Source organism: Aotus nancymaae, unplaced genomic scaffold (genome assembly GCF_030222135.1).
Source record: "Aotus nancymaae isolate 86718 unplaced genomic scaffold, 86718_ANA_hifiasm-v0.15.2.pri h1tg000014l, whole genome shotgun sequence".
In the NCBI taxonomy this organism is placed as follows: domain Eukaryota; kingdom Metazoa; phylum Chordata; class Mammalia; order Primates; family Aotidae; genus Aotus; species Aotus nancymaae.
The window spans coordinates 17,282,152-17,305,695 of record NW_026988425.1 but is presented as its reverse complement, the minus strand read 5'-3'; the positions used below and the strand labels follow the sequence as shown (position 1 = coordinate 17,305,695).

The 23,544-nt window shown below is 43.2% G+C and overlaps 1 pseudogene; it reads left to right on the top strand.

Moving 5' to 3' along the window:
- Positions 1-23,028, top strand: part of LOC135274832 (uncharacterized) — a 79,227-nt pseudogene extending 56,199 nt beyond the window's left edge.
- Positions 23,029-23,544: the final 516 nt, after the last annotated feature.

The window sequence follows — 23,544 nt, the reverse complement described above, 5'->3', positions numbered from 1 at the left end:
CACAGGCACAGGCACAAGGCTGTGCATCTGAGAGCCGGGGGACTCACCCCCTGGAGAATGCCAGGATGTTATGACCCCCAAGCTTCCTCTGCAGTCGGAAGTTTTGTCCACTGCTTCTGAGTCTGTAACCAAATAACCATCCTAGCTTGTGATGAGAGATTTTTTCACTGGGTCCAACTTCTAGGGCTGTAATCAGGTTAGAGAAATCCCGTAAATGGCCCAAAGCTAACACTAAATAGACCAGAGCTTTGTGTATGTCATCAGCACATGACCTGACAGACAGTCAGTGGCTCTTTGCTCCTTTCCCTAGCTTAATTGTTTCTTTCTCTTTTAAGAATGTACTTATTTATGGTTGGGTACAGTGGCTCACACCTGTAATCCCAACACTTTGGGAGACTGAGGCAGGTGGATTGTTTGAGGTCAAGAGTGTGAGACCAGCCTGACCAACGTGGTGAAAAAAATGACTAAAATACAAAAAAAAAAAAAATTCGCCTGGTGTGGTGGTGTGCACCTGTAGTCCCAGCTACTTGGGAGGCTAAGACAGGAGAATTGCTTGAACCCAGGAGGCGAAGGTTGCAGTGAGCTGAGATTGTGCCACTGCACTCCAGCCTGGGTGACAGAGCAAGACTCCATCTAAAAAAAAAAAAATGCTTATTTTTTTCTACATGGAAATGTAGCAGTAGCATACTAAATGAGTTACCTGGTTCCTTATCCTTCTAAAAGTAGTCCTTTTTATTTTTTTAGATGGCACCTCACTATGTTGCTCAGGCTGCTTTTGAACTCCTGAGCTAAAGCAATCCTCCCATCTTGGCCTCCCAAAGTGCTGGGATTAGAAGCACAAGCCACCACACCTGTCTAGGAATAGTCTTCATCAAAGATCTATCCACAAACCCCTCAAGAAAATAGCTCTCCTCTCACCTACACAAAAAGTTATTTTGAAACTTTGCCAAGTAGTATTTTATTCATTTAGCCTACACAGGAATAATGGATAATGTAGATATTTAAAAAATCCATTTGGGTTATGAATTATCCATGCTTGGAATCTCAGCATTTTGGGAGGCCCAGGCAGATAGATCGCCGGAGCCCAGCAGTTGGAGACCAGCCTAGGCAACATGGCAAGACACTGTCTCTACAAAAAATCAGAAAGTTAACCAGGTGTGGTGTCATGCGCCTGTGGTCCCAGCTACCTGGGAGTGTGACATGGGAGAATCACCCAAGCCTGGGAAGTTGAGGCTGCAGTGAGCTGTGATTGCGCCACTGCATTCCAGCCTGGGTGACACAGTGAGACGCTGTCTCAAAAATAAATAAATCAATTGGCCCGACGAGGTGACTCACGCCTGTAATCCCAGCACTTTGGGAGACCGGGGCAGGTGGGTTGCTTGAATCCAGGAATTTGAGAACAGCAAAACCCCTTCTCTACTAAAAATAGAAAAAGAATTGGCTGGGCATGGTGGCATGTGCTTGTAGTCCCAGCTACCCGGGAGGCTGAGGTGGAAGAATCACCTGAGCCCAGGAGGTCGAAGCTGCAGTGAACCAGGATCACGCCACTGCACCCCACCCTGGGCAAATCTCACCTGGGCAACTGGAGTGAGACCCAGTCTCAAAAAAATAAATAATGAAATAAATAAATAAGGCCAGGCACAGTGGCTCATGCCTGTAATCACAGCACTTTGGGAGGCCGAGGCAGGTGAATCAGTTGAGGTCAGAAGTTCAAGACCAGCCTGGCCAACATGGTGAAACCCCGTCTCCACTAAAAAAAATACAAAGATCAGCCAGGAGTCATGGCATGCTCCTGTAATCCCAGCTACTCAGGAGACTGAAGCATGAGAATCGCTTGAACCCAGGAGGCAGTGGTTACAGTGAGCCAAGATCATGCTACTGCACTCCAGCCTAGGCAACAGAGTAAGACTCAGTCTCAGTACAGAAATAATAAAAAATTAGAAAATATTTTTAAAGATAGGCTCTCGCTATGCTACTCGGGCTGGCCCTGAACTTCTGGGCTTGAGAGACTTCTGGGCTCAAGAGATTCCTTCCACCTCAGCATCTCAAGGAGCTGGAGCTAAAGCTGTACCATCACACTCATCTCACATGTTGATAAATTCAATCACTAAGTCCATGACTTCTTCTAGATTGTTCTCCTGTGCTGCTAACACGGTTCTAGTCAGATTCAACACTGGGCAGTATCACAGAGAATGGGATTATCTTTCTGTACTCTTTCTTGAAGATTTTACTCTTCCTGAGGCTCTTCCTGTCAGTGAAATTGATTCAATAAACTGATTCAAAGAAGTTACTAATGAAATCTAGGTGTTAACAAGTAAAAATATGCATTACAGTCATAATGGATTTTATTCCCTTCTCCAAGGTTTTGCTTTCCACGGTTTCGGTTGGCTGATATTTTTTGTTATTGGTGTTTGTTTCATTTGAGACAGGGTCTCACTCTGTCACCCAGGCTGGAGTGCAGTGGCGTGATTATGACTCAGTGCAGCCTCCACCTCCTGGGCTCAAGTGATCCTCCTACCTTAGCCTCCCAAGTAGCTGGGACTAGAGGTAATGCCACCATACCCAGATAATTTTTTTTTTTTTTTTTTTTTTTAGTAGAGACAGGGTTTTGCCATGTTGTCCAGGCTGGTCTCAAACTCCTGGGCTCAAGAGATCTGCCCGCCTCAGTCTCCCAAAGTGCTGAGAATACAGGCATGAGCCACCGCAGCCAGATGGCCAGTTTCTGTTATCTGTGGTCAACCAGCATTGTCATGACTCAGTGATCCTCCTTCTGACACACAGTCAAAAGGTCAATAGTAGTCAACGCTACTTTACAATGCCTGGATCATTCACCTCACTTCATCTCATCACGTAGTCATTGTCTCATCTTACATCATCACAAAAAAATGGAGTACAGTACAATAAGATAGTTTGAGACAGACCACAATTATATAACTTTTATTTCAATATTTTACTACTATTGTTCTATATTATCATTGTTGATTTTTTTTTTTTTTTTTGAGACGGAGTCTTGCTCTGTTGCCCAGGCTGGAGTACAGTGGTGTGATCTTGGTTCACTGCAATCTCCACCTCCCAGGTTCAAGCGATTCTCCTGCCTCAGCCTCCCGAGTAGCTGGGACTACAGGCACACACCACCAGAGCCGGCTAATTTTTGTATTTTAAGTAGAGACGGGGTTTCGCCATGTTGGCCAGGCTGATCTCGAACTCCTGACCTCAGGTGATCTGCCTGCCTTGCCTTCCTAAAGTGTTGGGATTACAGGTGTGAGCTACTGTGACTGGCCCATTGATCTCTTACTGTCACTGATTTATAAATTAAATTTATTATAGGCATGCATATATAGGGGAAAAAACATAGTATATATAGCACTTGGTAAGACTCACAGTTTCAGGCATCCACTGAGGGTCTTGGAACTTGTCCCTCACAGATAAGGGGAGACTATTTTAATTTAAGAGATAATGCCTATACAAAGCAATGCTCTGAAATCACAACTACTTAATAGTGGAATTCCATGCACTTTATGTATATCATTGAGGTAGAAATATGGAGCCTAAAGGCGTTTTTACTGTAAGTATAGCTTAAGCTATATAAAGCAGTTATCTTTATGCTGTACTGACTGTCCAGTGACTCCACATTTCAGATCCGGAAGTACCTTTGTAAATCATATGGCAGGGCAGAAGTTCTCCCAGTGGACCTCTGCTTAACCAACTTATTTGGGTTAAGCAACACTCCTCAATCAATCTCTAAAGCAAATCGACTGAGATTCACAACATGCTGAAGGCTTGAAATTAATAGGCTTCCCTCTGGTACAGGACAAACATACGTAATTTTCACAAGCACAGAGCTCACCTATCAGACTCAGTCTGTGCTTATCGAAGTCAGTTGTTTGTTCTCAAATATTTTTATCTGAAATGGACTTGTTATTTTAACTAAGGATTTAATTAAACTAATTAACCATTATGAAAACCAGTGAAATAAGAGGGCAAAAAGAAAGGTACTTGCTTTTTCTAAGAAACTACAGTTGACTACTTTACAAAGATGGAATAAGAGTAACTAACAACTGCTCTCAAAGTAAATTTGGGTGAAAGAAACATCCATGACTCAAAGAGGGCTGCATCATGAAAATCTAGAAGAATTACGTGCTTTGATTGTTTCGCAAATGTCTTTGAATTCTCCTTTGTAATAAAGAAACTAAAGTTAGAACTCAGATATACTGAAGGATATCAGTTACTCAAGAAAAGATAATGCTGTATTGCAATTGGTGGACCCAAACCTTAAAGGAAAAAAAGAAAATACTTGGCCAGACATCAAAAGATTGACAAAGGAATTTATATGTAAATATTTTAAGTCAAATGGGAGTTTTTCTTTTTGTTTTTTGTTTGTTTTTTGTTCTGTTTTTTTTTTTTTTTTGAGTCGGATTTCACTCTTGTTGCACAGGCTAGAGTGCAATGGCATGATCTCAGCTCATAGCAATCTTTGCCTCCCGGGTTCAAGTGATTATCCTGCCTCAGCCTCCCGAGTAGCGGGGACTACAGGCATGTGCCACTACGCCTGGCTAATTTTGCATTTTTAGTAGAGACAGGGTTTCTCCATGTTCTTCAGACTGGTCTCGAACTGCCAACCTCAGATGATCTGCCCGCCTCAGCCTCCCAAAGTGCTGGGATTGCAGGTGTGAGCCATCGAGACTGGCCTTTGCATTGTTTTATGAAACAGGATCTCACTCTCTCACCCAAACTGGAGTGCAGTGGCACAAACGCAGCCTCAAACTCCTGTGTTCAACAGATCCTCCTGCTTCAGCCTCCCCTGTAGCTGGGACCACATGCATGCGTCACCATGCCCAGCTAATTTTTTTATTTTTATTTTTGCAAATATGAGGTCTCATCATATTGCTTGGGCTGGTCTCAAACTCTTGGGTTCAAGCAACCTTCCTGCCTCAGCCTCCCCGAGTACTGGGATAACAGGCATGAGTCACCACACCTAGACTAAGTCAAAATATTCTGAAAGAAATTCCATCACTTTTTAAAAAGAGATTCCAGGCCAGGTGCGGTGGCTCATGCCTGTAATCCCAGCACTTTGGTGGGCTGAGGCGGGCGGATCACCTGAGGTTGGGGGTTTGAGACCAGCCTGACCAACATGGAGAAACCCCGTCTCTACTAAAAATACAAAATTCACCAGATGTGGTGGCACAGGCCTGTAATTCCAGCTACTTGGGAGGCTGAGGCAAGAGAATCTCTTGAACCCAGGAGGCGGAGGTTGCAGTGAGCCAAGATCACGCCATTACACTCCAGCCTGGGCAACAAGAGTGAAACTCCATCTCAAAAAGGAAAAAAAAAATAACATGAAAATAAAAAGAGATTCCCCTCTACGGTCCACTTCTTCAATTAAATGAACAGCCTCTGGTTTCAGGTGACAGTCTCAATCTCATTAGAAGAGAGGTCCTACAAACTCCTTAAGCCTGTCATCAACCCGGTACCCATGAGAGCCGTTCTCCCCACCATTTGGCTGCAGTCCCTGTCCATTTCCTTTTCACCATTTTTCTCACATTCCCAATCTCCAAAAAACAAGAAAGGATAGGGAGAGGCTGTTGATGACTTCACTCCCATAAGGTGTGACTCAGCTACTGTCACGTCATTCCAGACAAACAAGGCTGCTTTGGAGCGGAGGATCAAGGAAGAGGAAGTAACCAAACCCAATGGATGAGAGAGACAAGCTGATTTGGAAGGAAAGTGAGGAAGAGGATGAATAAAGAAGCTGGAAAAAAGGAGACCCAAGCTCGCTCAAATGCAAAAGCAGAGATTTAATGAAAAACATGAGAGACTGTGATTGGAAACCGAGAAAGAAAAGAGTTATATTTTTAAGTCTCAGTCCCATTTACCTAATTTGGGTCCTGTCTTTTCCTTCTTTTTGGGGGAGTCTCATGCTTGTGGCCCAGGCTGAAGGACAGTGGCTCAGTCTCAGCTCACTGCAGCCTTGCCCTCCCAGGCTCCTGAGATCCTTCCACCTCAGCCTCCCAGGTAGCTGGAACCACAAGCTTACACCACCAAGCCCAGCTAATTTGTGTATTTTTGTAAAGACGGGGTTTTGCCTATTGCCCAGGCTGGCCTTCAACTCCTTAGCTCAAGCGATTTGTCCGCCTCGGCCTCTTAAAGTGCTGGGATTACAGGCCTGAGCCACTGTGCCCAACCTGACTCCTAGTCTTGAAGGATCAGATATAAATGAGTCCTAAATTGACATCACAGACTTCCTTCAATCTCTTGAAACTCTTCCTTTTACTCTCATTCAGACTAATTGATAATTACTTTTTTTTTTTTTGAGACAGTCTTGCTCTGTTGCCCAGGCTAGAATGCAGTGGTGCAATCTCGGCTCACTGCAGCCTCTGCCTCCTGGTTTCAAGCAATTCTCCTGCCTCAGCCTCCCGAGGAGCTCGGATTACAGGCACCTGCCACTACGCCCAGCTAATTTTTTGTATTTTTAGTAGAGATGGTTTCACCGTGTTGGCCAGGGTGGTCTCAATCTCCTGACCTTGTGATCCACCCGCCTCGGCCTCCCAAAGTGCTGGGATTACAGGCGTGAGCCACCGCACCTGGCCATTGCTATGGTTTTGAAGGGCCACAAACATTAACAAAAAATAACACAGGCCTATTAATGCAATTAGCATAAGAAATATCTACTCTGGTGAGCTTTTAAAAATGGAACCAGGCTGGGCACATTGGCTCACGCCTGTAATTCTAACACTTTGGGAGGCTGAGGCAGGCTGATTACTCGAGGCCAGGAGTTCCAGTCCAGCCTGGCCAAAGTGGGGAAACCCTGTCTCTACTAAAAATACGAAAACTAGCCAGGTATGGTGGTGCATGCCTGTAATCCCAGCTACTTGGAAGGCTGAGACACAAAAATTGCTTGAACCTGTGAGGCAGAGGTTGCAGTGATTCAAGATCATGCCACTGCCTTCCAGCCTGGGCGACAGAGCAAGACCTCATCTCAGAAAAAAAAAAATGTGGAAAATTCTGGTCTGGGAACAGGTTGAATTGAGCAGTGCATAGCATGCCTTCTTGACTGTTGCCATAACAAGCAAACCAATGAAATCGATGTCACCTCTCCAGAGCTCTCTCTTGTTCTTAGCCATTGTCATCTGGAACATGTCTAATAATCTTGGCAATGCTCTCGGGAGTCAAGTGGCATGTGCCATTTGCCCTATTTATCCAAATTAAAATTTTACAATTTTCCAGCTTTCAAAACCAAGGTCCCCATGTTGAAGCCCTCCGGTTGGATAGGAACCAGGACTCCAAGCAAAAATGGCTGGAGATCTTCCACAGACCAGCAACTTCTAGGACAAGCCTAGAAAGCTTTCTCTCTAATGTATCTTTTCTCCATGACATGTTTAGAAAAAAATTTACCTGAAAGTGTTTATTCTTCCTATTTCTTCCTCTTTGGTTAAAGCCTTAGGTGATACGTGGTATTACAATTACTGAAATTTATTTTGAGGCATCATAGATACACATATACAATTTCTTTTCTTTCTTTTTTTTTTCTTTTTGCTTAATTAGTAAGCAAGTTCTGTGAAATTCTGTGAACATATATACAATTTATTTGGAGAAATGGCTAAAGATCCACCCAAACCTGGGTTCCCTCTCATTGTATAACTTTGTGACTGGGAAGTAGTTGGTAAGCAGGGACCTTCCTTGCACGTGGGTGACTAAAGCTCACCAGTGGAATGTGGGCAGAGATATGTGTCACTTTCACACCAAACTGGTAAGAAGCACTGTGCCTCCTCCCCCTGATCCTCCCCAGCCTGCCAGCTTGATATAGCTGAGCATAGACTTGGAAACCACATGTGGAAGATGGCAGAGTTACAGGATACCAGGAGCCTGGATCCCTGAGTCACTCTGGGGAGCCAGCCACCTGCCAATCAGAAATGTCCATCTTAGACTTTACATGAGTGAAATATGAACTTCTATTGTGGTTGAGCCATTGCATATTTTTGAGTTTGTTATAGCAGCATTATCTTTCCTTTCCTTTCCTTTCCTTTCTTTCTTTCTTTTTTTTTTTTTGACAGATTCTCGCTTTGTTGCCAGGCTGGAGTGCAGTGGCTCAATCTCTGCTCACTGCAACATCCGCCTCCTGGGTTCAAGCTATTCCCCTGCCTCAGCCTCCAGAGTAGCTGGGATTACAAGCGCACACCACCACACCTAGCTGATTTTTGTATTTTTGTAGAGATGGGGTTTCACCAAATTGGCCAGGATGGTCTCTATCTCTTGACCTCATGATCTGACTCTCTCATCCTCCCAAAGCGCTGGGATTACAGGCATGAGCCACCACACTCAGCTCATCTTTTCTAAAATATTACTGTCCCTAATGGTATGAGCTTAATTGCTGATCCTAAAAACAAACACTTCAGGAAAAAAAGAGTCATCTGTTAATTGAAAAAAGATATGGTTTTTTTTCTTCTGTGTACCAGTGCAGAATAAAACAGATATGTTTTTTAAAAATATAATAAAGGAGGCCGGGTGCAGTGGCTCATGGTTGTAATCACAGAACTTTGGGAGGCCGAGGCGGGCGGATCACGAGATCAAGAGATCTAGACCATCCTGGCCAACATGGTGAAACCCCATCTCTACTAAAAATTTAAAAAATAAGCCAGGCATGGTGGCATGCACCTGTAATCCCAGCTACTCGGGAGGCTGAAGCAGGAGAATCACTTGAACCTGGAAAGCTGAGGTTACAGTGAGCCAAGATCGCACCACTGCACTCCAGCCCAGGTGACAGAGCAAGACTCCATCTCAAAAAAAAAAAGAAGGAAATGTTAATAAAGTATGGACTTTAGTTAATAATACTGTATCAATGTTGGTTAATTAATTTTGCCAGATGTACCACACTAATGTAAGATGTAATTAATAGGGGAAACTGAGCGTGGGATATATGAAAACTCTCAGTACTATCTCCAAAACTTCTGTAAATATAAAAATAATAGTAAAATAAAAGCTTATTTTAAAAAAATCTCAGAATGTAGCATAAAAAAGGAAAAAATCAAAGAAAATTATTTTATTTTAAAAGTTAATACACTGATTAACAAAAAGGAAGATTTGTCGTTGGGTGTCTTACCCAGTGTTAAGATATAATTTAACATTTGCAGTGTGGTGAAATACAGAGTCTTTATTTTATAATTCATATAAAAATCCTACAGCAGGCTGGGTGCGGTGGCTCACGCCTATAATCCCAGCACTTTGGGAGGCCGAGGTGGGCAAATTACAAGGTCAGGAGTTCGAGACCAGCCTGGCCAATATGGTGAAACCCCATCTCTGCTAAAAATACAAAAGTTAGCCAGGCGTGGTAGTGCGCACTTGTAGTCCCAGCTACTCTGGAGGCTAAGGCAGGAGAATTGCTTGAACCCAGGAGGTGGAGGTTGCCGTGAGCCAGATTGTGTCATTGCACTCCAGCCTGGGCAACAGAGTGAGACCCTATCTAAAAAAAAAAAAAAAAAAAAAAATTCTACAATATAGTCAGACAAAGTTTATGGGAAAATAACATACAAAATTTATGTAGTTTTTAAAGCTAGGCTTTTAACACTAATCTTTAGAGAGAGCATTGTCATTAACAGCCCAGGAAAATATGATAACATCAACTTCTCTGAGCTAAATTAGTGAAGGCACATTTTTAAAAGCTCAGGGCTTGGATTCTAGTTTGTGTGATCCTGGCTACATCACTGGGCCAGAAGTCTCTCCATCTAAATAGTGAGTAAGATAATCCTAATGTCTCTTGAATTTTTTTTTTTTTTTTTTTTGAGATGGAGTCTCACTCTGTCACCCAGGCTGGAATGTAGTGGCGCAACCTCCGCCTCCGGGGTTCAAGCGATTCTGCTGCCTCAGCCTCCTGAATAGCTGGGATTACAGGTGCCCACCACCACGCCCAGCTAATTTTTGTATTTTTAGTAGAGACGGGGTTTCACCATGTTGGCCAGGCTGATCTCGAACTCCTGACCTCAGGTGATACACCCACCTTGGCCTCCTAAAGTGCTAGGATTACAGGGGTGAACCACCACGTCTGGCCATGTCCCTTGAACTTCTAAGTGCCTATCATTCCATCCAGTGTTGTGCAGAAAACTAAGAAATATCTTTACCTAGTGTGCAAAGGATTTAGGTTAGAGAGTGAAAAATAATCTATCAGTAGTAGGGATTAATCAAGAATGCTGGAATGAGGTAATTCTTTTTTTTTTTTTTTTTTTTGAGATTGAGTCTTGCTCTGTCACCAGGCTGGAGTGCAATGGCTCAGTCTTGGCTCACTGCAGCCTCCGCCTCCCAGGTTCAAGTGATTCTCCTGCCTCAGCACTCCAAGTAGGTGGGGTTACAGGTGCGCACCACCACACCCAGCTAATTTTTGTATTTTTAGTAGGGATGGCGTTTCATCACATTGGCCAGGCTGGTCTCGAACGTCTGACCTCATGATCCACCCACCTCGGCCTCCCAAAGTGCTGGGATTACAGGTGTGAGCCATCTTGTCTGGCTAGGGCAATTCTTAAGAATCCTTAATAATAATCTAGACTCTGCATGGCTTTTTTATCAGAATTTTTTTTTATCAGAAAATGCTGCATATAGTTTTTTTTTGCCCTTAAAAGCCCCAGAAGGAAATATAAAGTAGAATTGTAAAAGTTATTGAGAGACTACTGCACAAGCCCCACTTCTCAAGCAGCGAGAAAACGTGGCGTCAGTCTAGAAATATTTCCCACCTTTCAAGGTGTCTTAGGTCTTCAATTAAAAATGAGGTGTAATGAAAAAAATCTGAGCCCATTTTGACGTTGAACTGCAGACAGTTAACCACCAAGTTTAAGTCAAGTCCCAATACTCCTTCTTATGTGGCCAAGATGCAAGAAAGCCCAGGTGCTTGCTCTTTTGACACCAGTGGAAATTTACACCACGCAAGCTCTGGGATACACACAGAACCCCTCACTCCTGGCCATCTTCTAATCATAGTAAAAGCCAACATGGTCACCTTTCCCCGCTCTCGCAAGCCGTTTTGAGCATGCTTGGGAGTCTGCCTTGCACTCCCCAGAAAGTCTCGCTGAGTAATAAAGTTTTTCATACCCTTTTGGTCCTGCTGTGGTGTCATAAGTACAGACATTAGCACTTTGGGAGGTCAAGGCAGGTGGATCACCTGAGGTCATCAGTTCGAGACCAGTCTGTCCAACATGGTGAAACCCCATCTCTACTAAAAATATAAAAATTAGCCAGGCATGATGGCAAGTGCCTGCAGTCCCAGCGACTTTGGAGGCTGAGGTGGGAGAATCACTTGGAGGTTGCAGTGAGCCAAGATTGCACCACTGCACTCCAGCCTAGGTGACAGAGTGAAACTCCATCTCATAAATACATACATAAATAAATAAATAAAATAAGTACAGACATTAGGACCGTTTTCAGTGGGGTTCCATCATGCCTTCCCACAGTGACACAACTTGGGGAGACTTTATTTTGTTTTCATGAAACACACAAGAAAACTCAATTGCTGGGTGATTCACACTCATAATTACAATGCCATCTCACAAATTATCCTGATAGGACTGTGCCTAGAAACAGAATACAGTAGTAAGTCATGTCCTTCATAAAGAAGAAACTCATCTGCTTTAAACACTCATAGTTTATCTAGTTAGAACAAGAGTAAGATTGCAAGTCCGTTTCTATCTGCTAACAAACAAACACTAGAAAGTTCTTAGAGGTTTACAGACAGCCGTTAATAACGTAGGCCAGAGTCAAGACAAATAAAACATTTTAAGGGCCTATCATTTGAAAGAAGCTCTAACAAAGAAAGGATTAGATTAGGCTCCAACCCTCAGGATTTCTAAAATAAGAAGAGAGCACAGCTGCATTTTCAGTCATCCCAGCGCGTGCATTATTTAGTAACTCCTTTTGTAACTGTTAGCGCTACAGGTGCAATAAGAGAAGGTTAATTTTAGATGCCAGGGCATTTCCATTTTGTAGATGTGTGTGTCATAGGATTCATTCTCAAAAGCCTCACTTGAAAGCCTCAGTTAAGATGTTTCTGTCGAGACAAAACTGGAGCAAAATACTTTTATTCTAGTCCGTCGTGCGGAGCTTACTCTGCTGTGTAACGTGGAGAATTTTCTCATTAATATTTCTGAGCTCTGTAATGCTTCCATTTTCAGCTGGGTTAAAAATAAAAGACATCATCATAGCCCCAACAAAGTATTTCTATCAGGGCAGGAGTAATAAGTGATTCGTGGTTCCGTGGGGATTATCACATTACATTCGGGGAAAACCACCAGCGCAAACCAGGCGACATTCAAGTTTGCCATTAAAAGTGATATATAAGTTGTCTTGTGCTGAGGTCAGACTAATCTGGATAAGAAAGAAAAATGCTCTAAAAAAAATAAAATACAGAATGAAAAGAAAGACAATATTGCCCCTTGTTGGCTTTTCCCTGAAATTGGGACCAGGCCAACATGCACACCCCGCCGCTTCCTGCTGGCATATTCTGGGGGTGAGAATCAATCCGCTCTTTGTAGATATTAAGAAATTGTGGAGGCATTAAAAAGGCAAACACTGAATAGATCTAATGTAGTTGGAGACAAAGGATTTAAGTGATGTGGAGGAAGAGGGCAAAAGGAAAGCTGGTCAAGATCTGGGCCAGCCAGTCTCTCATTGGAGGGACCGGGGGTACTTAAGGTCACACCCGGGTCCGCCCCACAGCTCAGAGGTGACCCTTGTTTCTACTACTCTTAATGCTTTATGTCACCAACCAAATGCAAACAGCTGACTTCCCTTGGGACTAGACTTAAAAGGGACGTTTACAAAATACCCAAAATGCAATGCTTCTTCAATGTTCCATTTGAAGTTAACCTGTGTGTGTCTGGGTGTGTGTGTGGGGGGGTGTTGTGTATATGTGTGTATAGTTTACACATCCTATATACAGTAGTGGGAATGTATTCTTCCTTTGTCTTTTTCTTTTTTTTTTTAGATGGAGTTTCACTCTTGTCGTTCAGGCTTAAGTGCAACAGAGCAATCTCAGCTCACTGCAACCTCTGCCTCCCGGGTTCAACTGATTTTCCTGCCTCAGCCTCCCGAGTAGCTGGGATTACAGGCGCCCACCACCACGCCCAGTTAATTTTTGTATTTTTAGTAGAGACAGGGTTTCACCATGTTGACCAGGCTGGTCTCGAACTCCTGATCTCAGGTGATCCACCCACCTCGGCCTCTCAAAGTGCTAGGATTACAAGCATGAGCCACCGTGCCCAGCCTCTTCCCTTGTCTTTTAAGAAACATAAACTCTGTATGCATCACATCTAACAGGTACTTGGGGTACAAAATTGTTTTAATAATGACTTAACCTTGAGCCAATTTTGAGTGTTGAAGGTTTCATGCCATACTAGAGAATAAAATTGAAAGGTTTTTTTTTCCTAAGCGAATGAGCAAAGCATTATTTTGCTAAAGCAATAAACTTCAACTGTAAATCGTGCCATGTAGTAAGTAGGTCACTGAAAACTAAAATGATATCAGATGTAGTCTAGGATTTCAGTTTAGCAGGATTATCTTTTCTAATTGCTGTTTAGAAAAACAACTATTTTTACTAAAAGCTTGGGGGTATGCTAGAGCATTTTTAAAGCTATATTGCAGCAAAAAAAAAAAAAAAAAAAAAAAGTATTCCCAGGAGAAGTTTTTATAAAAATGCATCCGTTCGTTTTCCTGCCTTAGTAAAATTATACATGGGGTAGAATTTTGACTTTAAAGGTTTGGAGTCCTGGAATGTCATATGAGCACTGTGAATAGGATTTTTCAATCAGGAACTGTCATGCCCTTCCTAGAAGTACTAGGAACACCACTGAAGAAGCAAAGAGTAAGTGAGAAAAATTTCTCTTTATAGAATTCCAGCTAAAGAAGAAATGACAGACTTTAAATAGGACCACTTCACAACCCCAATAAATGGAGGGACCTGCCCATTGAACACCAAGGGTTGAGAACGTCTCAAAAGTAGAGACAAGCAGACATTGCATGCCTCCTGTTGGAAATGCCCCACGCTGTCTGCAGAGTGGTCTTGCCCTCCCCTACTCCCTCAAAAACGGAACTGGAATCTGAGCAAGCGTCTAGACCTAAATAGATATTTACAGGAAATATAAGGAAGAAAGAGAAATGTCATAGAACACCATGGAGATGCCATCAGCAAAACTCATATATGAAAAACTCTACAAGATAAACAACTCAGTTTCCTCAGCAAATGAGTTACAAGGAATTTAGAAAAAGAAAAAGTGCCAGGCACATTGGCTCATGCTTATAAGGAGGATAAGACAGAAGGATGGCTTGAGCCTAGGAGTTTGAGACCAGCCTGAGCGACATAACGAGACCCTGTCTCTACAAAAAAAATTGAAAATTAGCCTGGTGTTGTGGTGTGTGCCTATAGTCCTCGGTACTTGGGAGGCTGAGGCAAAAGGATCACTTGAGCCCAGGAGTTCAAGGCTACAGTGAGCTATGATCATGCCACTGCACTCCAGCCTGGGCAACAGAGTGAGACCCTGACCCTGTCTCCAAAAAAGAAAAGAAGGAGAAGAGGAAATCTACATAGGTTAAGAGACACTACTCATCACAAGGTGACCTTATATGCTTCTTGATTCAAACAAACCAACTAAAAAAAAATGGCAGATGAGATTCCTTATATACTTTTTTTTTTTTTTTGAGACAGAGTCTTGTTCTGTCACCAGGCTGGAGTGCAGTGGCGCAATCTCGGCTCACTGCAACCTCCGCCTCCTGGGTTCAAACGATTCTTCCGCCTCAGCCTCCCGAGTAGCTGCGACCACAGGCACGCGTCACCACACCCGGCTAAATTTTTTTTATTTTTAGTAGAGACAAGGTTTCACTGTGTTGGTCAGGATGGTCTCAATCTCTTGACCTCGTGATCCGCCCGCCTCGGCCTCCCAAAGTGCTGGGATTACAGGTGTGAGCCACCGCGCCCGGCCAAAACCTCCTGGATATTTTTATCATAGTTAAGCAACCATTGTTATGTGTTTTAGAAGTAATAATGGTATTTTGATTATGTTGAAAGAGAAAATCCTTATAGTTTGAAGACACAGACTGAAACATTTCCAGATGTTTACGAATTAATTTTTTTATTTGACAAAGCAGGTATCTTCTGGGATTACTTCCTCCAAGAACTATGACTCTTTCTTCTTCCCCACCCCTAGCTGAAGTTCCCCTCCATCACATTTCAGTACTACCTTGTATATATCGCCATCTTTGCACCTACATATTGCATAACAGTCTGTTTGTGTGAGTGTTTCTACCACTGCACTGAGCATCACTGGGTTGATGATCATGCCATAATTGACTTGGTATCTCGAATTCCTGACACATGGTGAATCAATCAATGAACGCATTCATGAACAATTATTGACACTAATATTTTATTTTCAGCTCTACATGCTTATAGCAGCCAGGAGTTTTGAACTCCCCAATGCAAAGGCTGACTGGTTTCTGATTCCCAAGCTATAGAATTACCAAACAGCTTTTGCTCTCACTGTTTTAGCCGTGACTCCTCCAAAGAGTCAATGATTAATAGTCATAATAGCCAACTTTTATAGCCCACTTCCTACACACCGGGCACTGTTCCGAGTACTTTGCATGCTTTAAATCACATTTTCATGACAATCCTTTGACATAAGGCCTAGTCTGATCATTCTCACGTTAGAGATGAGAAACTGAAACACAGATGTGGGTCAGTGTCTAAGGTCTCTTACAAGGGGCAGACCTCGGACTCATACCCGGGAAGTCTGGTTGCAGAACATCTTCACTTGACCATCCTCAACGGCCTCCGTAAGATAACTACAGTCTTGCTAACCTAGTAGGTGTGGACTTTGTAGGAAGCTGCATCTCTGGGCCATTGCAGTTCCAAGCACGTGATTCATAAAGATCACTTTATTCCTGTCAAAAAACACTGAGATAATGGCAACCTTAGGAAGATAAATAATCAATATCAGAATAATGTAAGATAAAATACCATAGCAGAATAATGTCAGATTGTCTTCAGATGTTTGGGGTTTGTTTGTTTCGTTGTTTGGTTTTTGTTTTGCGACAGAGCCTCACTCTGTTGCCCAGGCTGGAGTGCAATGGCATGATCTCGGCTCACTGCAAACTTTGCTTCCTGGGCTCAAGCTATCTTCCTGCCTCAGCCTGCCAAGTAGCTGGAATTACAGGCACACACTACCATTCCCAGCTAGGTTTTGTATTTTTGGTAGAGATGGGATTTCAAATGTTGGCCAGGCTGGTCTCGAACTCCTGATCTCAGATGATCCACCTGCCTCAGCCTCCCAAGGTGCTAGGATTACAGGTGTGGACCAAGGCCTTTAGATGTTTAGTCAATGAAGTTACTTCCCGCTTCAGCACAGACATTCTGCTCAGCTGGTTAAAGAGTGTTTTCTCAGGATGAGATCAGATGCGGCGTTGACCCCATCCATAAGACACCCATCATCTGACTGGGAACAAAAAATGAATTCCTGGTTTAGCTCTTTCCTTGCGCCTCCTGCTCCATCTGAATACTGCTTCTTTCTTGGAGTAATATCACAGTTAATCAAGGTTACAAAAACACAGAACATTCCTCCCTCATTCGAAGAATTTGGGATTGGTCAAAATCATTGTTGAACAAAATATCCAAGACAGAATGGGATAGAATTTAATTGATCTTTCCTTTTTTTCTTTTTCCAAGGAAGAAAGAGTCTCACTGACTGCAGGATTCTTGGCTTAGCCATTACTCAAGCCACAAACACTTCAGTTATCCAATGAGTCAGCAGCCTTCAACCACACTTTAAATAAAGGCCTTCTATCATGATATTTTTCACATGTGTTTTACTCCCTGTTGTATACTCTATAAATGCTAGTTAAGATTTTTTTCCCTCTCATTTCATATACCCGATGTTTCTTTCAAGAACACTGTTAGTTATTTTCTACTAAGACTCAAACAACAAACTTTCTAGTGAATTCATTTGGGAGCTTCTTCTGGCCAATTCTAGCATTACTCTTTTTTCTTTTCGTTTTTATTTTTAGACAGAGTCTCACCCTGTCGCCCAGGCAGAGTGCAGTGGCACGATCTTGGCTTACTGCAACCTCTGCCTCCTGGGTTCAAGTGATTCTCCCGAGCAGCTGAGATTACAGGCATGCACCACCAGACCCAGCTAATTTTTTTTTTTTTTTAGACGGAGTTCTTCTCTGTCACCAGCTCCCATGTTCAAGCGATTCTCTTGCCTCAGCCTTCCAAGTAGCTGGGATTACAGGCTCCCACCACCACGCCTAGCTAAATTTTTTTGTATTTTTAGTAGACATGGGGTTTTGCCATGTTGGCCAAGCTGGTCTTGAACTCCTGACCTCAGGTGATCTGCCCCCCTCGGTCTCCCAAAGTGCTGGGATTACAGGCATGAGCCACCTCGCCTGGCCTTTTTTTTTTTTTTTTTTAACTTACTTTTATTGTGGTACAACATGCATATACAAAATTTATAATTTTAGCCATTTTTTTTTGTTGTTTTTGAGACAGAGTATCACTCTGTTGCCCAGGATGGAGTGCAGTGATGCAATCTCCGCTCACTGCAACCTCCATCTCCTGGGTTCAAATGATTCTCCTGCCTCAGCCTCCCAAGTAGCTGGGACTACAGGCGGGCGCCACACCTGGCTAATTTTTTTTTTTTTTTTTTTTAGTAGAGATAGAGTTTTACCATATTGTCCAGGCTGGTCTCCTGACCTTGTGATCCGCCCGCCTCAGCCTCCCAAAGTGCTGGCATTACAGGCGTGAGGCACTGCGCCTGGCCAGCCATTTTTAATTCTACAACTCAGTAGCATGAAGTACAGTCACATTGTTGTGCAACCATCACCACCATTCATCTCCAGAACTTGCTTCATCTTCCCAAACTTAAACAGTGTATCCCTTAAATACAAACTCCCATCCCCCAGCCCAGGCCCTAGAACCACCATTATACCTTCCGTCTCTCCTAATTTGTTCTTCTGCTTTTTCTATGGTTTTAATAAATGCAATGATCGTGATAAGGGCAGTGGGTTGCTAAAACAAAGAAACCTATACCTTTTTTTTTTTCCTTAAAACCATTTTTCAACTTTCAGTTATTACATTTGTAAATGATCCTTACTTTTGATGCTCTGTTTTAATCCCCTTGTCTGCCATACTGCCTTAGGCACATTTTATGTGGTTCTTAATATAATCAAATATTGGGCAGGAAAAAGAAAGGAGCTGTAATTAAAAATAAGTTTAAGGGCTGGGTGAGGTGGCTCACACCTGTAATGCCAACATTTTGGGAGGTTAAGGTGGGAGGATCACTAGAGGCCAGAAGTTTGAGATGAGCCCAGGCAATATATCGAGACCCCCAACTCTGCAAAAAAAAAATTTTTTTTAATTATCCAGGCATGGTGGCATGTGCCTGTAGTCCCAACTACAGGGGAGGCTGAGGGAGGAGGATGGTTTGAGCCCAGGAGTTTCAGTCTCAAGTGAACTATGATTGCACCATTGCACTCCAGCCTGGGCAACAGAGCAAGAGTCTGCCTCAAAAAAATAAAAAATAAAACTAAATAAATAAATAAATTTAAAGTGTGCGAGAGAAATAAGTTGTACCATTGGCTTTATGTATTTCAGTGACATCTCTCTTCACAGACACTGTTAACCATGGATAATTAAGAATTTTCTAAGTTTGCGACAGTCAACTGATTTCCCACAAAAAGCTTTGACTCATTGATCAATTTCTTTTAAAAATAACTTTTTTCCTTTCTCAGATATCTTTGAGTTGGCACATTAGAAAACAGGCAAAGAAAGGTAAACCTCAGAATAGAGTTTAGCAGGGAGAATTAAATTAGTTAAGGATGAGCATCTGATAAAGCAACTTCTCAGCACCCGAGGGCTAATGGCAGGGAGAAAAGACTCTTGTAGTGTTTTAAAAGCTTAGTTGGCAGGATGCACAGCACAGCGAGAAAAGTCGCTGCCTCATATCTGAGACCTAGATGCTGAGAGGAGTCACCCTGCAGGCAGATGGAGGGGCAGCAGTCCAACACCCAGAGGCAGGGCCTGAGGATCACATTTCACACCAAAGAGTGCAAAGGAAAACCTACCCCATTCCCAACGCCTCAATATTATTATTATTATTATTATTATTGAGACAGAATAACCCTCTGTTGCCCAGGCTGGAGTGCAGTGGCGTGATCTTGGCTCACTGCAACCTCCTTTGCCTCTCGGGTTCAAGCAATTCTCCTGCCTCAGCCTCAGGAGTAGCTGAGATTACAGATGCGTACCACCAAGCCTGGCTAAATTTATTTTTAGTAGAGACGAAGTTTTACCAGGTTAGCCAGGATGGTCTTGATCTCCTGACCTGTGATCAGCCTGCCTCGGCCTCCCAAAGTGCTGGGATTACAAGTGTGAGCCACTGCGCCCAGCCTAATATTCTTTTCTTTAATTTCAATAGGGTTTTGGGGAACAGGTGATATTTGGTTACATGAATAAGGTCTCTAGTATAGTTTTCTGAGATTCTGGTGCATCCACCACCCAAGCAGTGTACACTGAACCCAATGTGTAGTCTTTTATCCCTCACCCCTTCCCACCCTTTCCCCTGAGTCCCAAAGCCTTTGCATCCTCATTGCTTAGCTCCCACTTAGAAGTGAAAACATACAATGTTTATGTTTCTATTCCAGAGTTACTTCACTTAGAATAATGGTTTCCAGGCCGGGCATGGTGGCTCACGCCTGTAATCCCAGCACTTTGGGAGGCTAAGGCAGGTGGATCCCCTGAGGTCAGGAGTTCAAGACCATCCTGGCCAACATGGTGAAACCCCATCTCTAATAAAAATACAAAAAATTGGCCGGGCGTGGTGGCGGGCATTTATAACCCTAGCTACTCAGGAGGCTGAGGCAGGAGAATCCCTTGAACCTAGGAGGCAGAGGTAGCAGTGAGCGGAGATCATGCAATTGCACTCCAGTCTGGGTGACAGTGGAGACTCTGTCTCAAAGAAAAAAAAAGAGAATGGTTTGCAATTCCATCCAGGTTGCTGCAAATGCCTTATTTTGTTCCTTTTTAGGGCCACAATTTCTTTATCCACTCATTGATTGACCAATGTTGACTCAATATTCTAATAAAGTAGAAATTAAAAATAAAAATGATCACCTGGGCAATGTGGCAAGACTCCATCTCTACAAAAAAGTTTAAAATGAGCCAGGCATGTTGGTGCATGCCTGTAGTTCCAGCTACTCGGGAGACAGGAGGATTGCTCGAGCCAAGGAGTCTGAGGCTGCAGTGAGCCGTGACTGCACAGAGTGAGACCCTGTCTCAAAAAAGCTTTTTTAATTAAAATTAAAAGATTGGCCAGGTATGGTGGCTCACGCCTGTAATTCCAGCACTTTGGGAACCTGAGGCAGGTGGATCACGAGGTGAGGAGTTTGAGACCATCCTGGTTAACATGGTGAAACCCCATCTCTACTAAAAATACAAAAAAATTAGCTGGGTGTGGTGGTACATGCCTGTAATCCCAGCTACTCGGGAGGCTGAGGCAGGAGAATTGCTTGAGCTGGGGAAGTGGAGGTTGCAGTGAGCCAAGATAGAGCCATTGCACTCCAGCCTGGGTGACAGAGTGAGACTCTGTCTCAAAAAAAAGAAAAGGAGATCATGTAGGGTTAGTGAGGAAAAATGTCTCTCCAATAGATTTTCAAGAGTCTAATATCTTTTATTATCACTGATGATAATAACCTTGTTTCTAAAACAAGAGTTTAGAAAACTTTTATCTCCAAATTTCATTGGGGTGACAGTACAAACACACACTTAAGCTCTTTAAGCAACCTTTCCATGCATTTTATTTTATTAAATATACATACACTAAATGTAATGCACATATTACACATGGCATGCACGGAGAGAGAGAGAGATCTAAACAGCAGATTAGCAAATGGACCACTACTTTTTGGATATTACTCCCTTGGTATGCAAAATATGAGGAAAGGGGAGTTTGGCCTTTGTGAAATTCTCTTTGGGACAAGAGGCTGAATGTTGATCTTTCAATGGTCCTGCAACCCCTTTAATAAAGGGCAAAAATATGTCCTGAGCACATTCCTATTGGGATAATTACAAGGGACTTTGTGCAAGAGCAGGGTCTGCTTACCTTTCTACACACTAATTATCCTTCCAGGAAGTGGGGTTTTGCCCTGAGATCCCTCCATCCAAACCCCCAATCACTTCCTCTAAGGAAAGCATTCATCATTTCCTTCCAGCCCAGGCCTAAACTATTTCATACTGTATTGCTCAGGGCTCTTGACAAGTCCAGAAACAATCACATTTGTGGTGTAACTATCCCTTGAAGGCAGAGGGTGGAAGAGATGTTGTGGAGCTTTCTAACTCCTACCCAGGAACAACCAAAGAAGCCACTGATCTTGAAAAGTGAGTAAAATCCAAATAGTTTAATAGTCAAGACATTACCCAGCAGCACCAAACACTTGCTGAAATCAGGCAGAAGCTTGAGAAAAAAAACCGCATCAACCAAACGAAAAGTATAAAAGGATGTGTGGGGAGGCGGCCAAAGCCCAGAGCCCTTCATCTAATTCAGACAAAACAACTGCAACGCTCACTTCAAACACGTTGACGTTTCTTCCATGGACTGGACACAACAAGCTGTGTCTGCCTTCTGGAAGCGTTTTTTCCCTTCCTTATCCTAACATCAAAATGAAACCACGAAGAGAACACATCTCAAATCCCAAATGGTGTTTCTCTGTAAGATCCAGCTCTCTCCAGCTGAGAAGTTCATCAAATCCTAATTTGGTAGCTATTCTTTTCCGAGTTGCAGTAAACATCATAATAGACACAAACACACAGTACACGTAGGGAGAAAAATCACTGCCAAAAATATCCCGAGCACCCCTCGGCAAACTTCCTTTCTCTGACTTTCTTTAGTCCTTCAAGGGCGTGTGCACGGTTGTCTGCCACACAGCAGATCACGCTGAGGCCTTTTATGGAAGAGTTCCCTCTCCCTTTCCTGCTCAAACTACTGTGTGTGTTGTTGCTGGAGGCTGTAAGCCTGTGACCTGGGCCAACAACAAGCCCCTGTGGTTCAGGGATCACTGCCCATTAAGAGGAGAGAAGAGGTCACTAGAAAAGGAATTCTGCTCAGTTTAAGTGTCTTGCTCAGCAAGATGTAATGAGTATCTGATTCACCACACAGAGATCAATTGTTACAATCGTTTATTGGAGAGCAGAACATTAACAGCTTTAGAAGGGAGGAGAAAATAGGTTCTTTCTCTCTCTCAGCTGTCCGCACACGTTCTGCCTTCCGGTTACAGAGGAGGGGACACCGCCCGTGTTGTCTCCCAAGCCCTGGACACCTCCTCAAGAGAGGGATCTTCACAAAGCCCCCAGCCTGAGCTGCAAGACAGAAATGGACTCTATAAGGAACAAACATAAATTGTAAGCATTTTCTATTTTTAAGTTGTGCCACTTACTTGAAGCACTTTCATAGAGAAGTAAAATATGTTAACTACTTTTTTTTTTTAAGAGTATTGCTCTGTCCCCCAGGCTGGAGGGTAGTGGTGTGACTTGGCTCAACACAGCCTCAACCTCCTGAGCTAAGCAATCCTCCTACCTCAGCCTCCCAAGCAGCTGGGACTACAGGCATGTGCCACCACATTCAGATAATTTTCTGTAGAGACGGAGTCTCGCTATGTTGCCCAGGCTGGTCTCAAATTCCTAGGCTCAAGTTATCCTCCCGCTTCAGCCTCCCAAAGTGCATGAGTCACTGTTCCTGGCCATTAACTACTTTCTTTTCTTTTTTCTTTGTTTTTTTTTTTTTTTTTTTTGAGATGGAGTCTTGCTCTGTTGCCCAGGCTGGAGTGCAGTGGTGCGATCTCGGCTCACTGCAACCTCCACCTCCTGGGTTCAAACAATTCTCCTGCCTCAGCCTCTCAAGTAGTTGGGACTACAGGCACGTGCCACCACACCCAGCTAATTTTTGTATTTTTAGAAGAGACGGGGTTTCACCATGTTGGCCAGGCTGGTCTGGAACTCCTGGGCTCAAGTGATCCTCCCCTTTTCGGCCTCCCAAAGTGCTGGGATTATAGGCGTGAGTCACTGTGCCTGGCCATTAACTACTTTCAAAATCTCTCTTAGATATATCTCAGGGAACAAGAGTAAACAAAGACATATATGTCTTCCCATATTTTTCATCTGATTTCTACTCTTAATTCTAAATTATTGAAAGATAGAGGCCAACATTAATCTGTGTGGTCCTTACAGTACTGGCAGAAACATCTGCACATAGGGTATTTGGAATCCATCTTTTTTTGTCCCTGTTTGAAAATCAATTTAAACCATTTCCTTTCTTGCTTGGTTTTTTTTTTTTTTTAGACGAAGTTTCACTCATGTTGCCCAGGCTGGAGTGCAATGGCACAATCTCAGTTCACCACAACCTCCACCTCCCAGGTTCAAGCAATTCTCCTGCCTCAGCCTCCTAAGTAAAGCTGGGATTACAGGCATGTACCACCATGCCTGGCTAATTTTGTATTTTTAGTAGAGATAGGGTTTCTCCAGGTTGGTCT